The sequence below is a fragment of the Grampus griseus genome, assembly GCF_964374135.1.
Source record: "Grampus griseus genome assembly, chromosome: 16".
In the NCBI taxonomy this organism is placed as follows: Eukaryota; Metazoa; Chordata; class Mammalia; order Artiodactyla; family Delphinidae; genus Grampus; species Grampus griseus.
This window is the reverse complement of record NC_139010.1, coordinates 85,985,109-85,990,210: the sequence shown is the minus strand read 5'-3', so window position 1 is coordinate 85,990,210 and position 5,102 is coordinate 85,985,109.

The window sequence follows — 5,102 nt, the reverse complement described above, 5'->3', positions numbered from 1 at the left end:
CTGCGGGAACGGAGATTTCAGGTCAGGAACCGGCCTCTCAGGGCAGAGCGTAGAAGTGAACCCTTTTCTCCAAATGCCACGTCCCGTCCACGCGGGGAATGGCTGAAGACCTCGGAGCGGGACGAAGACGGGCAGGGAAAAGCACACCGGAGAGACCAGGTCGGGGAAAGATGGATGGACACGCTGAATCCACCTTAGCATGTGGCCTTGGGTGGTTTTTTGGAAAATCGCCCTGGAATACTGTGACTGGGAGGTCTCTGGTCATTGGACAGACGAGGACCTTGAGGCCCTGGGACGCTATGATTTGTCCAATGTCCCAGAGGGAGGATGGGGAAGAAACCCAGTCCCACCTCCTGGTTCCCCAGACAGAGTTCTTCCCTCTCTGAGCAGAGGCTGTACCTTAGGAGGAGGCTGTGATTGACTGTCTCTGACATGATCCCCTGTAGCCAGGCCTGTACCTGGATAGGGCGCTGCCTGTGGCTGTGAACATACCCATGACCAGTCCCCAGCCCTGGCGATGGACAAAATGAAATTTCTTAGCCTATGCCTGCAGCTGTGATTATGACCACAGCTTCTCTGTGGCCTTGAACACACCCAGGCCTCTACCTATGACCCTGGCCTTGGACGTGCCCAAGCCTCTACCTATGACCCTGGCCTTGGACACACCCAAGCCTCTTCCCCTGACCCTGGCCTTGGACACGCCCAAGCCTCTACCTATGACCCTGGCCTTGGACACGCCCAAGCCTCTTCCCCTGACCCTGGCCTTGGACATGCCCAAGCCTCTTCCCATGACCGTGGTTATGACTGTGGCCTGGGCTTTGCCCATGACTTTGATTGTGGACTTGACCCTGATGGTGGTCGGGACCCCTCCTCACATTACCCAGCGCATCTTCAAGTGATGCCCCAGCCCCTCCAGGCCGACGTGGCCAGGAAGCCAGCTCTGTAGGAAACCAGCTGGACTTCCATGTAGCTGAAAAGCAGAGGGCAAGGCTGCTCGAAGTTTCTGCAGCTACTCTAACTTCCTCAGGCCATGGGCTGTAGGGGCCCCTGAACGGACACGGTGCCATTGGAGAAAGAGCGTGTGTCACCTGAATTGATGAGCACGGGGGGGCCCGGGGTGGAAGGCAAGGGTGTCGCCCAGCACTTGGCCACCCTCGGCTGCCAGCGCCGTCTGGGCACTGGGCAGCCTCAAGCTGGCCGGCTGCCTGTGAAGCACCTTCCTGGACTCCTTGCTACGTGAGGGCAGGAGAAAGCTTGCCCTCGAAGGCGAGGGGCAGAGCGGGCCTTACCTCTGGTGCACGACGTAGGTGATGGCGGAGGCCAGCAGACACAGCAGCATGACAGCGGTGCAGGCGTACACCACGGGGTGCAGGAACTCCCCTGGGGACTGGGGCAGGGACAGGACAGTCCTCAAATCCTGGAAAGGACACAGAGCACACCCGTGTGACCAAGGTGGCCGGGCTGTCCCCAGGCTCAGCCTCCGCCCGGCGAGGGGCTGGAAGCATTTCCTGGATCGGGTGGAGGTTCGCAGGTCTCAGCAGAAATGGTCGGCCTGGGGCAGGGGAAGGTCCCCAACCTGTGGAGCGCTCAGGGCAGGCGGCGTGTGGCCTCGTGGGCCCCCCGCCAGCTACGGGCGCCTCTGGGGGCTCTGATGGCCAGCTCCCCGAGGGCAGCCTCCTGCTGTGCTGCCTGTTGGCCTCCAGACTCCTCGCCCTCCCGGGGGGCTGGTGGACCACCCGGCTCCTGCTTCTGTCAAATGCCCTTGTATGACGGCACAACTTGCCCCCATGAGGCTCGTGTCAGATTACCCCCAAGTCCACTCCGGGCCTCACACCCACTGCAATGCTGCTTTGAGTGGTCTCCCAGGAGAATTTGTATCATTTCAGTAAGTCTGCCCAGAGGTGACTCAGGTCAGTGGGGGAAGAGCAGCAGGTGTGAACAGGCTCGAGAACCCCAGGTGTACAACCTTCACTGTTTGTCACAGCCCAGGTAAAGGGCTGAAGGTCAGGGTTCAAAGGATATCCATTTTCCCTGGAGGATGTAACACTGAGGGCAGAATGCCCTGGCTGGACATTCAGAGCTGAGGGAGGTTCTGTCTTTTTATTCATCAGGTAAGCGAGGCCTGCTGCATCAGGCGCTGGGGCTCTGAGGCCAACCCCTGACGCAGCCCCGGAAGTGCCCTGCGTCGGAGCTGCGTTCCCAGGGCGAGGCCGGGCACACCCGCCAGGGGCACCCCCAGGGCCGGTGGAGGAGCCGGAGGGGCTTGGGGCACACCAGGCTGGGAGGTAGGGGCTAGAGCCTGTGGCACCCCCCTCTGACCTCCGACCCCCTGCCCGCACCGAGCCCTGCTCTGGACGCTTCGTGCGGTACAAGTCGTCAAGTCACGCGAGAAGCCCGCTGTGGACTGAGCTGTCCCCACCACCCGGAGGGGATGGCTTTTAGGGATGTGGCTCAGGTAGGGTAGGGTCCTCGGGTGGCCCTGACCACAGGGACCGGAGTCCCTGTAAGAAGGGGCCGGCACCAGCACACGGCGGGAGGGGCCCTCTACACAGCAAGGAGAGGCCTCAGGAGAAGCCAACCTGCAGGCGCCTGGACCTTGGACGTCCAGCCTCCTGCTCTGTGGGACTTTGTCACGGCCGCCCCAGGGGACAAGCTGAGCCGTGCTCTGGTTCCCACTGCTCAGGTCAGAGGGTGGAGCCCTTGCTCGATGCCCCAGCCTGAATGCCCTACTCTGCTCCCACGGCCCTGGGGGACACGCTGGGCTCTGGGGAGCAGGCTGGGGCCAGTGCCCACAGGCTGAGCTGGGCCTGTGGAGGGCTGCCTGGTGTCCCCTGTAGGACCACCTGAGCTGCACCGGCTGTGACCACGGGGCTGGGGGTCAGAGCTAGGGGTCTGCCGTCGTGCTGGTCCCATTCCCGCAGACCACAGGGGCGTCCATGGCAGGCGCCCCCGCCCCAGGCCCAGAGCAGCTCCAACTGGTGCCTCCCTGGGCTGTGAGGACAGCGGAGGTGGCTGGCGGCTCCTCCAGGATGGAGTCGTGGGGAGCAGAGAGGCACCCCGAGAAGGCCTTGGCCTGTCACGGCGGGAGTCAGGAAGCCAGCGCGTCCGGGCTCAGGTGGCTTCTCTCCTCGTGGACATTCCTGGAGGCCCGGCCAGCCAGAGGATGTGCTCAGAGGAGCTACCCTGGGCCCAGCTGGGGCCTCTGCACCCCGACTTTGCTCCAACGCAGGGACTTCGGTGAGGAGGTCGCTGTTGTCATGGCAACAGCTGATTGAATTTGGTCACCCGGGAAGAGGCACTGAGTGACCTGGGTGCCAAGGGGGCCTCAGCGTCTGGCTGCCCAGGGGCCCCGCTGCCCAGGGAAGCCAGAAATAGCGCCCTGCCCAGAAGAAGCAGGCGGTCAGGGGAGGGCGCCGTGCCTCTTGGCAGACCGCAGGCCGGACACCGTGGCTGCCCTCATGCTGCAGTCCTGACCGTCCACGGGCCAGGAAGCCTGAAGCGCGGGTGTAGACGTGCACGGAACACCAACAGCTCCCGTCTGGACACCCAGGCTGTCAGCAGGAGGCACGTTGCACCCACAGCCCAAATCCACGGAATCACGAGCTCAGGAGGAAAGGCAGCCAACAGACGCCAGCCTCGAGGTGACTGGGACGCAGAGGCTGCACGTCCCCAGGGGAGACCTGGAGGTCCCGCCCACTCAAGATGCCTGGGAAGGCTCGGCACAGGGGAGGGTCTGTGGCCAGATCCTGGCAGGGCTCCCACCACACCCAGGGGAGCACGAAGGCTGCTGGGCCCTCTGTCCTGCAGCCAAGAGCCTCCGTCTGGGCGAGGATGGGCCTCTGTGACGAGGGGCAGGATGGTCTCCTGGTGGAGAATAGATGTTTCACGAGAGAGAGAGAGCAGCCTGCCGTTCTTGCTTCCCGGGGGCGTCCAGCTCCCACAGCGTCCCCCTGCCAGGGGCCCTAGCGTCCCGCCTCCCACTAGCGTCCCGCCTCCCACAGCTTCCCGCCTGCCAGGGGCCCTAGCGTCCCGCCTCCCACTAGCGTCCTGCCTCCCACAGCGTCCCGCCTGCCAGGGGCCCTCACGCGTCCCGAATTCTGGAGCATTTGGCGTCAGGCGATGGCGGGAAGGGGGCTCACGAGGCCCCGTAGTTCCAGGGTGTTTCTGCATTTGTCAGGCTCCGCGGGCACCGGCCTCCTGCCAGATGCAACTCACTGCAAACGTCGAGGAAAGGCAGGTTTTCCTGGGCAAGTCCTGTTATTGGATGATCTTTTCATTGAGAGTCATCAGCCAGGAGTGTTGGATTCAGGTCTGACCGGGCACTGGCGGCGTCCCTGGGCCTGTGTGTGTCGTCCTTTTCATGGGAGATGATGGTGTGTCCCTCCTGTGACATCAGCCGGGGCTGAGACCCCCTGACCCTTCACAAAAGTGCACGTGGGCCTCTGTTACTGGTTTCATGTCCACAGGCAAGAGCCACTCTGGGTCTGGCCCGTCCGGTTCTCTCACTGACTCAATCGGGACCCGTGTGTCCTGGTGTCTCCTGGAGCTGAGGGACCCGGGGTGGGTCCACCCCCTCTGGGGGGCTTACAAGCCCCTTCCCCACCTTTTCTGGGTGCTGTCACCTGCACTGCTGCCCCTAAAGACTGAGGTCAGACCCCTGACTCTTTCTGGGGTTGGGGGAGGGATGGCGGAGGAGGGGGGTGAACAAAGCTAGCACTTGCTTCCTGACGCAGCGGCCACAGCAACGGCCTGATGCCCTGGGGCCGAGGGCCGCAGGTGCATGTGACCCACGACGGGGGAGCCCATGCAGCTCCCGGGCCTGCGGTGGAGAGCTTGCCTCCCAAAGCATCTTATCTGCCAGTTTCTATTCACACACGCAAAACCCCTTTATGTTAAGCCTAGTAAGAGCCAGAATTGGTTTTCCTGCAGCAGGAAAACATCTCAGAGCATCCGTTCAAGACCCAGAGGCGTTTCCTGAGGACGACGCCCAGCCTGTCATGGGACCAGCCCGGAGGTCCCACTGCCCGGAGGTCACCCGCCTTTGGACCCCTTCCCTCTCGTCCGAGGGCCCAGATTTGAGGCTCCTCACAGTGGTGAGGGGG